The sequence below is a fragment of the Carya illinoinensis genome, chromosome 1, assembly GCF_018687715.1.
Source record: "Carya illinoinensis cultivar Pawnee chromosome 1, C.illinoinensisPawnee_v1, whole genome shotgun sequence".
NCBI lineage: Eukaryota > Viridiplantae > Streptophyta > Magnoliopsida > Fagales > Juglandaceae > Carya > Carya illinoinensis.
The window spans coordinates 69216-81128 of record NC_056752.1 but is presented as its reverse complement, the minus strand read 5'-3'; the positions used below and the strand labels follow the sequence as shown (position 1 = coordinate 81128).

The 11913-nt window shown below is 36.0% G+C and overlaps 1 non-coding gene across 1 annotated transcript; it reads left to right on the top strand.

Moving 5' to 3' along the window:
- The first annotated feature begins 10659 nt into the window (after positions 1-10659).
- LOC122293784 lies at positions 10660-10767 on the top strand. The gene has a single exon (XR_006237361.1). It is a non-coding gene; the product is annotated as a small nucleolar RNA R71 (small nucleolar RNA).
- The last annotated feature ends 1146 nt before the right edge of the window (positions 10768-11913 follow it).

Genomic DNA, 11913 nt, shown 5'->3' with positions numbered 1-11913 from the left:
AAATGAGAATGTCCTTAATAGTAATAATATGATTAGTAAACAGTAATAAAATATTTTAAAATAAATATTTATTAAGTTTTAAAAAACGAGAAAAAAAATAGAATAAAAAATAAGAGTCCCCTCTATGAGTCTCCTAGTTGCTAGGAGATCTCTGAGGAAAAGTTCAAGTTCACTTTTGTTAGCGTTTTTGAGTGAGTGGTGCCATGGAAGAGATTAATCAGAGAAGGAAACAAATGCATTTATCTAAAGAGAAGGAAGTGGTTCTAGACTTCCCTTCAGGGGAGAATGAGGACGTAAAGAGAAAGGGTTAAAGGAGTCTCATTGGGAAAATCTACTTGGACCGTGTAGTAGGGAAAGAGATTGTTGGTAATGTTATGAGGAAAATATGGAGGATCAACAGGCGGGCAGAGTTTCAGAAAATAGCGAAACACTTTTATGATGACCTTTGTCACTCATGCTGATAAAGAGAGAATCCTTGAAGGAAGGTCGTGGCTTTTCTATAATGGCTTGTTTGCATTACGATTGTATGATAGTGTTATGCAACATTCACAGATCATATTTGAGTCTGAGGTCTTTTGGGTTCAGATTCACAACTTACCGTTAGGTCAGATGACGAGGGACTATGGAATGCTCATTGGGGCATCAGTGAGAAGAGTACTCGATGTAGATACGGCGGAGGATGGAATAGGGTGGGGAAAATTCTTAAGGGTTAAGATTGAATTATCTTTACAAAAGCCTATTGCTTGTGACCATTTTGTTAATTCTTTTGGAAAGAAATTATGGGTGCATTTTCAATATGAGAAATTGCCGAACTTTGCTTCGAATGTAACTGTTTGGTTCATGAAGCTTCTGGTTGCCAAAAAGAAGGTATAGATGTGGAGAACGAAAATGAGACAACCATGCAGTTTGGTGCATGACTTTGAGCTGAGTCTGGGTTCAAATGGAAGTCCTCATTTGCACCCAATAATGACAATGTAGGTGGTAAGGAGGCACGCATTCAAGTTACTCGTTGGGAAGAGGGGTTTGTCAGCAATACAGATCATGGTGGCAAGTCGTTGGTGCTTGAGAAAGAACCACTACAAACTACAGAGGGAGGTGGCAATTATGGTAATAGGGGGATTGGTGGCTTTAATTCAAAATTTGTTGATAAGATAGGAAATGTTATGGAATTTGAAGGAGGAGATAGAGATAAGGGAGTGGAGCGTGATTTGGGGAGATATGGTGTGAATGTTGTGGAAATTCAAGGACCAAAAGATTCGACTGTAGTTGATATCAACTTAGCCATTACAAATGCTAGCGGTGATATTGGGGAGTTGATGGGCTTGGATGGGCCTCAAGTGATAACTAAGCCTGCTGTTAGGCCTGTTCTCGAGGAAGGGCCCAATGAGCAAATTCATTTGTAGCCTGAGGCTCTAACAGCTACACACTCTCCTTCAGTTTCAAGGCAGAATAAGGTGAAAGAAAAGGGGAAGGCAAAGCTTCAAAATGCTCAAAAGGGATTACAAAAGTGGAAGAGGAGAGCTCGTTCTCAAGGTAAACATTCTTTTTACCTGGATACCTTGTCTAGTCAAAAAAGATTGGTTGATGAGGATGATGATTTGTTGTCTGAGTTGGTGGTTTTAAAGAAAGGGTAGTGTGATTTATCTTATCATAAGGAATTGGCAGAGGCGGGTCACAGCCCTCCAATCATTATGAAAATATTAAGTTACAACTGTCGGGGGGTTTGTGAGCCCCAAACAGCTCAAAGTCTAAGCCTTCTAATTAAGGCAAAAGCTTCTTAGGTGGTCTTCATAATGGAAACAAAGTTGTGTACTAAACATGCGCAAATAGCTGCAAGGAAACTTAAATATGAAGGATGTATTGTGGTTGAGGCTATTGGTAGAAGTGATGGTCTAATATTGTTGTGGAAGCTGGATGTCAAGTTAGATTTGTTGAATTACTCTCAAAGACATATTAATGTCTTCATTAATGATGAATTATGTGGATCTGATGGCTTCTTACCTATTTCTATGACCATCCTGAAGTTAGTCAGAGGAAGATTGGATTTGATTTATTAAATTATTTTAAACTTGTTGATTAGGGTTGGTGTGTTATCGGGGATTATAATAAAATTTTGACAAATGATTAAAAGGTGGGGAGAAGATTAAGGAGTGAGGGTCACATAAATTTATTTATACAGGTTCTAGATAAGGGTTCTTTGTTTGATTTGGGGGTGGAGAGGAGATAAGTTTACTTGGTCTAATCAACATAAAGATGCCTCATTTACTAAAGAGAGGCTTGATAGATAAAGTGTTGGCTAATAAAAAATTGATGGATTGCTATGTTAATTATCAGGTGGGCACCCTTAGTGCTATTTGTTCAGACCATCGACTACTCTTGCTTACTAGTGTTTTCACACAGTGTATAGTTTTTTGTACCTAGCAGTTTCAAGTATGAAGCAGCGTGGGGTCGTGAAGAAGGCTACAGCTACATAGTGGCATTTGAATGGCATAAACATGTGGGGGGTTTGAATCAATTAGAAACTATGCAAGCAAAATTAGAATCTTGTAGTAAGGGCCTAAAGAAGTGGAGCAGGCATATTGGTCAAGACAGATTAAAGGCTATTAAGGAAAAATCAAAAGCTATTAATTTATTGCAAAGGGATTAGGGGCCAAGTAATATGCATCTTTAGAAATAGCTGCAAAAGGAGATTGAGTTCTTACTAGAACAAAAGGATAGAAAATGGAAACAAAAAGTAAACAGGTACTGGCTTGAGAAAGGGGATAGAAATATAAAAGTTTATCATGCGTGTGTTAATCAAAGAAGAAAGAAAAACACTATTAAGCATATTAGAGATGATAATGACTTGCTATTGACAGAGAATAAAGATATTTCTCATGGATTTTTGTAGCATTTCTCAAAAGTTTTTCTTTCAACTTATCCTACAAGGGAAAGTATTGATAAGTGTTTGCGTGGGGTAGAACCAATGATTTTAGAGGATATGAGACTAAGCTCGGACAATGAGTTTCTAAGAGAAGAAGATGAGTTTGATTTGAAGCAAATGTCCCCTTTTGAGGCTCCTAGACTTGATGAATTTAGTGCTAGATTTTACCAAGATCATTGGAAGGTTGTTGGAGCTGATGTTTTTAAAGCTGTTATGGAATTTCTTAGCAGTGGTAACATGCCTGTAGGTCTTAATCACACTCACATTACTTTGGTTCCCAAGGTAAATTCTCCTACTTCTATGCATGACTTTAGACCTATTAGCTTATATAATGTCTTGTATAAGCTAATTTCCAAAGTCTTAGCTAATAGAATGAAGGGGATGCTTTCTAAGGTCATCTCTTGGAATCAAAGTGCTTTTATACTCAGTAGGCTTATAATTAATAATATTATGGTTGCCTAAGAGATTTTACATACTATGCATTCAAGACAAAAAAGTAAAGTGGGCAGTATGGCTATTAAATTAGATATGTTTAAAGCATATGATATGATTGAATGTGATTATTTGGAGGCAATGTTGCTCAAGCTAGGGTTTAGTACAAGATGGATTGGTTTAATCATGGCTTGTGTCAAATCTATAAGTTACTCAGTGAAGGTTAATAGTGTACCAGGGGAAACTAATTTTCTTTCAAGATGGCTATACCAAGGTGATCCATTGTCCCCATATTTGTTTCTTATCTGTGTTGCGGGGTTGAGTTCTTTATTTCAGCAAGCTAATAGAAATGGAGTCCTAAGAGGAGGAAATGAGGAATGAGAATTAACCATCTTCTTTTTGCTAATGATTGTGTCATATTTTGTGGAACAAATATAGTGGAAGAATGGTTCAATGTGGAACAGATATTGTGGAAGTATGAGTGTGCTTCTGGTCAATCTCTAGATAAATAGAAAACTTCTATGTTGTTCAGCAATAATACAAACCCAGCTGCAAAAGATTTAATTACTTAATCTTCTAATGGTGTGGTTTGTGGGAACTACAATAAGTATTTGGGCTTACCAACTGTGATAGGGAGGTCCAAATACAGCACCTTTCGAGGTTTAAAAGAAAAAATTTGGAGAAGGATTTGTAATTGGAAATCTATTTTGCTATCTACAACTGGAAAAGAAACTCTTATAAAAGTGTATTACAAGCTATTCCAGCTTATACCATAAGTGTTTTTAAGCTAGCAATTATGTTGCTAAAGGAGATAGAGGACATGTTATCTCAGTTTTTGTGAAATCATAACAAATCTGTGAAGGGAGTTCATTGGAAAAGTTGGGAGAAGTTAGGCCAAGTGAAAGATAAGGGAGGACTAGGGTTCAAGAATTTAATCAGCTTTAATAAAGCTTTATTAGCAAAGCAACTGTGGATTTTTGCAGGAACCTTCCTCTCTAGTATCTTAGATTTTTAAGCAAAAGCATTCTGATAATTGTCACTTGCTAGAGTCTAAGATTGGATTTTCTCCATCTCATATTTGGAGGGGTTCTAGTCTTCTTTAGACTTAGTAAAGGCAGGCTCTATATGGCGGGTAGGGAATGGGGAGACTATCAGAATTTGGCATGATAGATGGATACCTAGAACCTCTATTTATATGGTACAAACCCTTATAAATCTATTAGACCCTGATGCTAGAGTTGCAGGCTTGATTAATATGGAGAATCATGAATGAAAGGTAGATTTGATAGAGGTAGTTTTTAACAAAGAAGATGCTCAATTAATTTGTAGCCTTCCAGTTAGCTTTAGGGGTGTTAATGACAAGATAATATGGGTGAAGTCTTGAAAATGGGTTTTTACTATTAAGAGTGCTTACTTTGTAAATTCTGAGATGAAAAGGCAAACTCGAGGTCAGGCTTCAAATGATTCTGATGGAGATGTTCAGTGGAAGAAGATTTTGCAATTACAGGTATCTGGTAAGGTGAAGCAATTTTATTTGGAATGCTCTTAATGACATCTTACCTACAAAGAGCATTTTGGCAAGAATACAGATTGTTGAAGAAGGAATGTGTCCAATTTGAACTAAAGAAGAGGAGACAGTTCTGCATGTTCTCTGGACATGTCATGCTATAGTGGATGTGTGGGGTGAAATAGTTAGTCCTCTTAAGAAATGGCATACAGCTTATGAAGATTTTACAGTTTTATGCATAGACTTGTTTAAGAGGTTAGATGGTCAGCAGTTGGATCAAATAGCTGCAGTATTTCATAAACTATGGGCAAGAATGAATAGATTGGTGTTTGATCAAAAGTTTCAAAGTCCAGCAGTAATTTATAAGTCTACCTTGGATGATCTTGATGTGTTTAAGGAAGTTGTTCAGTTTCAGAAGTAGCAGCATATAGTTGCAGTAGTGTAGATGCAAGCAGATGATAGAGTTTAATAGGCACCAGCTATGGAACATTTCTACAAGATTAGTTTTGATGCAGCATATACATCTGATAACATATCTATAGGGATTGGTATAGTTCTGAGGGATTGCAGGGGTGATGCAGAGATTGTATTATCTGCTCCGAGGTTACATGTTCCTTTTTTTCTTTTCATGCAGAATATTATGCCTTACTTCGAGCCAAGTAGTTGTGTCATGAGTTGGGGTTTTCTCATGTGATTTGTTAGAGTGATGCTAAATAGGTGATTGATGGCATAAATGGCTAAATAGAGTGAAAAGTGGCACCCTGGCTCACTCAAAAAATGAGTAGCACTAAAACTATTCCAAGTGCAGGAGGATGTCGTGTAATAATTAGGAATAAATTCCTAAATCGTCTCCTCAGGAAAAGTTTACTTAAAAATCAAACTCGTTGAAAAATGTGAAAACTTCACAAAGAGAAAATAAAATGATAGTATGTGCAAAGGATGTGAGAGGACACTAGTCTTGGACTAGATTCATATTTTTGGATTTTGATTGTCGGATTGGAATGTAAAGGATTAATAGATTAAACTCAGAATTTAATAAAACAAAATTAAGAATTAAACTAAATTAGAAAGTAATTGACAAAACATGCACTGAAAATTTTAAAAGCCCCAAAATCAGTGTTCTAGGGTTCATCATTGTATTCAAATCACAAATTCTCAAATTAAACCACAGTAATTGTAATCATTATTAAAATGAAAGATTAACGAAACGATAAAAATAAATAACATGAATTAAATGAATAATAAATAAATTACTCAAACGTCTAAATCAAAATTCTCTAAAATAATTCAGAAATTTAAAACTGAAATGAAATGGCAAGTAGGAAATTGAAAAGATTAAGCCAATTGAATGGAGATGAAGATTCGAAGCGGTGGAGGGGACCGAGCTGCAGTAGCAATTAGACCCCTCAAGGAGTTCTTCAATCTGCTGCAGTGTGAGTGAGTGATTCCGTGAAAATTATGTAGCTGCGTGAATGATCGCTTGTATGAATCCTCTTCTCTGAATCTGAATGAAAATCAATGGAAAATAATGAATTCTAAGTGTTTCTCTACTCAAAACCGAGTTTTTCAGGCAAAAACGTCGCCACAAGATGTAAAAAATCATTTATATACTCTGACGGTGGAATAAACCTTAATCTGTAAAATACGATATTCGCTCGAGCGGAGTGTTGAGCGAACATCGAGCGTTCGACTCTACCTAAATTCGCTCGAGCGGAGGGTCGAGCAAACATCGAGCGTTCCACTCTGCCTGACTTCACTCGAGCGGCCAAATGCCTCCGCTCGAGCGATCTCCTTTCTCGCATACCCGCTTTAGCTCATTGTCGAGCGGCAGTCGAGCGTTTGAATCTATCTGAATTCGCTCGAGCGGCGGCTTTTGCCGCTCGAGCGATATGTATCATAATCCATAGTAATCAACAGTTGATAAAATTAAAGCAAAAATTCATGCTTTTAATCAATTAAAATTACAACTTTGATTTATTCATTTTTCCATATAAACCAATGATAAAGTAATGAAAGAATTAATATATATTGGTTCCAAAAGCATCAAAAATGCAATAATTCTGCTCAATCACACCCACAAACTCGGGAGTGACAAAACTTCAAGATACTAGCAATCTCTTCAACAGGGATGCAACACCTTAAAATTTGGTCAGGGCAGTATTTGAAAAGAAAATAGTCATCCCAATAGAAATTACGTACCTTAGTCATGAACTTCCTTTTGTCCTAAGCGCTCCAATCCACCAGTATCTCACCTGCAGCCAAATAATTCATAATATGAGCAAACCATGGTAGAGAAGTAATAGAAAATAAATGCTCATCAGGAAAATCATCCCTGATTGGCAGTGGTTAGAGGTGTCCTCAAATGTGAGCCTCGAGAGATGGTCACCCATTACATTCTTCACTCTTTTCTTATCTTTGATGGTGATATCAAATTTCTACAAAAATAAAATCTACCATATTAGTTGTGCCTTAGCATCCTTTTTTGTTAGAAGGTATTTAAGGGCTACATGATCTATAAAAATAATAATAGGAGAACCAATCAAGTAAGCACGAAACTTATCAAAAGCAAACACTACAGCTAGTAACTCTTTTTCAGTGGTGGAGTAACTCATCTAAACACTATTTAGAGTTCTAATAGCATAGTAAATGATAAAAGGCTTCCCCTCCCTTCGCTGTCCAAGAACAATACTTATAGCAAAATCACAAATATCACACATGATCTCGAAAGGCAAAATCCAATCAGGTGGCTGCATCATGGGTGCTGAGGTAAGCTTACTAATTAGCATTTTAAAGGCCTTTTGACAAGCTTATGTCCACTCAAATGGGACATCTTTAATTAGAAGGTCACATAGTAGTCTAGATATGGTGGAAAGATTCTGTATGAACCTCATATAAAAACCCGCATGACAAATAAAGGATCTCACATCTTTTACTATCCTAGGTGTAGGCAATTTAGATATTAATTCAATCTTAGATTAATCAACCTCTATTCCCCTAGAAGAAATAATATGCCCTAAGATAATGCTTGAAGGTACCATAAAGTGACACTTTTTCCAATTCAAAACCAATTCCTTCTCCTCACAACGAGTCAACATCCTCTCTAAATTCAATAAGTATGCATCAAAAGAAGATAAAAAAATAGTCAAGTCATCTATAAAAACTTCCATGCAATTTTCAACTATGTCACTAAAAATGCTCATCATGTAACGTTGAAAAGTAGTAGGTGCACTTCACAATCCAAATGGCATTCTATGAAAAGCATAAGTACCAAAAGGACAAGTAAAAGTGGTTTTTATCTTGGTCTTCTAATACAATTTTAATTTGATAATAACCAGAATAACCATCCAAGAAACAATAGAAATGATGACCAGCCACACACTCAAGAATTTGATCAATAAAAAAGAGAGGAAAATGGTCTTTCTGGGTGGCAGCATTCAATTTTCTGTAATCAATGCATATCTGCCACTTGGTTACAAGTTTTGTAGGGACTAACTCTCATAGGTCATTCTTCACCACAATAACACCTGACTTTTTAGGAACAACTTGTGTAGAACTTACTCATTTACTATCAGCAATAGGATATATGATTTCAGTATCTAATAGTTTCAACACTTCATTTTTCACCACTTCTTTTATAGTGGATTAAGCCTACGTTGAGGGTCTCTACGAGGGTTAGTTCCTTCCTCCAAATTAATTTTATGAGAATAGACCAGGGGACTAATATCTTTTATATCAACAATGCTCCAACCTGAGGCTGACTTATGCTCACTTAGGATCTGAATTAATTTCTCACATTGAGACTTAGACAATTCAAATGAGATAATAACAGGAAAAGTATCACTTTGACCAAGGAAAGCATGTATTAAACCCTTAGGCAGACGCTTCAATTCAACTTTGGGTGCTTCCACACTTGAAGGAATTTGTTTTTCACTTTTCTCAGGCAACCCCTCAAATTTCGATTACCATGCCGAGTGCCATAATCCTGAGTTCTATAAAAAATAACACAAATATCAACTACATCAGATGAATAACTGATAGAATCAAACTCAAAATTAACAAGAAAATACTCAAGGGGATCAAAATCATGGCTATAGAAACTCTCTTATCCATGAGTGAGTTAATCATGTATGTTTGGTGACTCTCATCATCATCTTCTTGCTGTTTTGCAATATGGAAGATATTCACCTCGAGAGTCATATTTTCAAAAGACTCTTTATGAGTCAATTCCTGCAATTGACAAGAGCATTAACAGTAGCAAGGAAAGGCCTACCTAAAATCACAAGAATTTTTGAAGTAGTATCAACAATAAAGCTAGTGTCAAGGATTAGGAAATCAACAGGATAATAAAATTTGTCAACTTGAATTAGAACATCCTTTACCACACCCTAGGGTGCTTTGATTGAACAATCAGCCAATTGTAATACTACAGTGGTTGGTTTGATTTCTCTTAACCCCAACTGCAATAAATAGAATATGGCATTAGATTCACGCTAGTTCCTAAATCTAGCAAAACTTGCACAAATGCATGATTTTCAATTATGCATGCAATAGTTAGACAACCAGGATCTTTGTATTTGGGAGGAATCCATTGCTCAATTAGAGCACTAACTTGCTCTGCCAGGAACGTCGTCTTCTTCACATGGTGCTTCCTCTTAACTGTACACAAATCATTGATAACTTTTGCATAGGTAGGAACTTGTTTAATAATATGCAAAAGCAGAAGGTTAATTTTTACTTGCTTAAGGTTCTCTAAGATTTCATTGTTAGGATCCAATGTTCGCTTGCTTAGTTTTAAAACTTAAGGGAATGGTACCTTAACAAGACTTTTTGTCACCTCAGGTTCCTTGGGCAGCTCTCATTACTACTATCTTGATTCTTCTTCACATCCTCTGATTTGTTCGTTGTTGAGATGTGCAATGACTTATCACTTCGTGTCACAATGACATTCACATCCTTCAAATTCTCTTGCGCCATGTCTTGACTATGGTGCGGACTGAGCTTGAGAAGGGAACTTACCTCACTTATGCTGAGCTTGAGAAGAGAACTTATCTCACTCATTCACACTCAAAGAGCTCATCAATTTGGATACTTGGCTCTTTATCTCATTATTTTCTTCAACAACCTGCATAATTAAAGATTTAAATTTTTGGTTAGTCTTACCATGTGCCTCAATAAAAAGCATGCAAAGTGTCTTCTAAAGGACTCATAAAAGATGAAGGTGCATGATATGGTGCAGGATATGATCTAGGTGGTTGTGCAGGCGGCTGGTTTTCAGACTTCTAGCTAAAATTGGGGTGATTACGCCACCCCGAATTATAGGTATCAGAGAAAGGTGTAAAAAACTTCTTGTACATACCTAAGACATTACATTGTTCCTCATACATACCTCTCATCTCAGCAAATGTGGGACACTCTTGGGTGAGGTGATCTATCTCAGCACACACAAAATATGATCCAAAAGACTCTACATGATTAGCCACTGTGTTGGCTTTAAGTTCTTAGTCTTTAACATCTCTAGCTCCCTAGTGAGCATCTCAATCTTAGCCTTTAGGTTATCCTCCTCTCTAAGATGGTAAATTCCACCATCATTTAGGTTTCCTGCAAGTCGTGACCTATTTGTGCTCTCAGTAGCACTAGATCCAGTCCAAGTGTGAGTTTTTTAGCAAGCTCATTGAGGTATTCTATGGCCTCATCAGGATCTTTCTGTAAGAACTCACCATTACACATCATCCCTACAAATTGACGCTCTCTAGGTGTAAGTTCTACATAAAAATAGCTCACAAAGTGCTAATTCTCATACACATAGTGAGGACAGATACTCAACAACTCCTTAAATCTCTCCCAAGATTGATACAAAGTCTCATTGTCCTTTTGTGCAAAGGTGGAGATTTGCATTATTAAAGCGTTGGTCTTATGTTGGAAAAATTATTTATTAAAGAAGACCTGAGTCATCTCATTCCATGACCCAATAGATCGTGGTCTCAATAAGTATAGCCAACTCTTGGCTCTATCATTTAAAGAGAAAGGAAAGAACTTAAGTCTCACAATATCACCAGTTGCATTTTGACTATGAAAAGTTACAATTATTTCGTCAAACTCTCTAATATGCACAAATGGATTTTCATTTTCCAAACCACGAAAAGTAGGGAGTAATTATATCATCCCTGTTTTAAAATCTAGTTGGCGAGTATTAGTTGGAAACATGATGCATGATGGTGAGGCTATGTGTGTAGGGTGGAGTTAATCCTGCAGGGTGCAGGTGCTAATGGATTGATCTTCGTGTTCACTTATTTCCTCATAATTATAAGAATTAGCAAACGAATTATTAGAAAAGTTAGACTCTGACTTTGACTCTAACACATGTGTACAAGCAAACCGACCCAAAGTGTCTTTATATCTGTGCATGCAAGGTAGAGAAAAACGCAACACTAAAAAATAATACAAAAAGAAAAAGATCTAGCAAGCTAAAAGAGGAAACGAAGTTACTGCCTTTACAAACTGTTGAAAAGAAAAACTATCAAACAATTCTTTTACCGTCTCCTTGGCAATGGTACCAAAATTTGATTACGCCCAAAAAATAATGCGGTAGTTATAGCACAGCTTTTGGGTGTTGATTTTACAAGGAGATAAATTAAAAGAATAGTAGAAGGAACAAAGAAACTAAATAAAAATATTAGATGAATAATTTTAAATGTAAAGTAAAGTTACTAATAGAAGAAGTACTTAAATTTGACGAACAGTTTAGTGTCATGAATCCCTTACAGAAATTTGGAATATTAATTATTCTTAATTCATTGAATCACTCAATTGGGAAATCAATTCTCAAAATTCTCAATTGGAATGTATAGATTTATAAACCAAAATTAAACCAAATGTAACCTTTTAAAAAATCATTCATCATTTTTGAAATGCATAAATTATTATCCCTATTGAGAAAATCCAACGACGACAATATACTTATGGAGCGATATTGCAATAAAGAATTAAATCAATATAGATAAATAATTTATTCAAACATAATCAAAGAACTAATCCGTTCAATAGAAGAAGC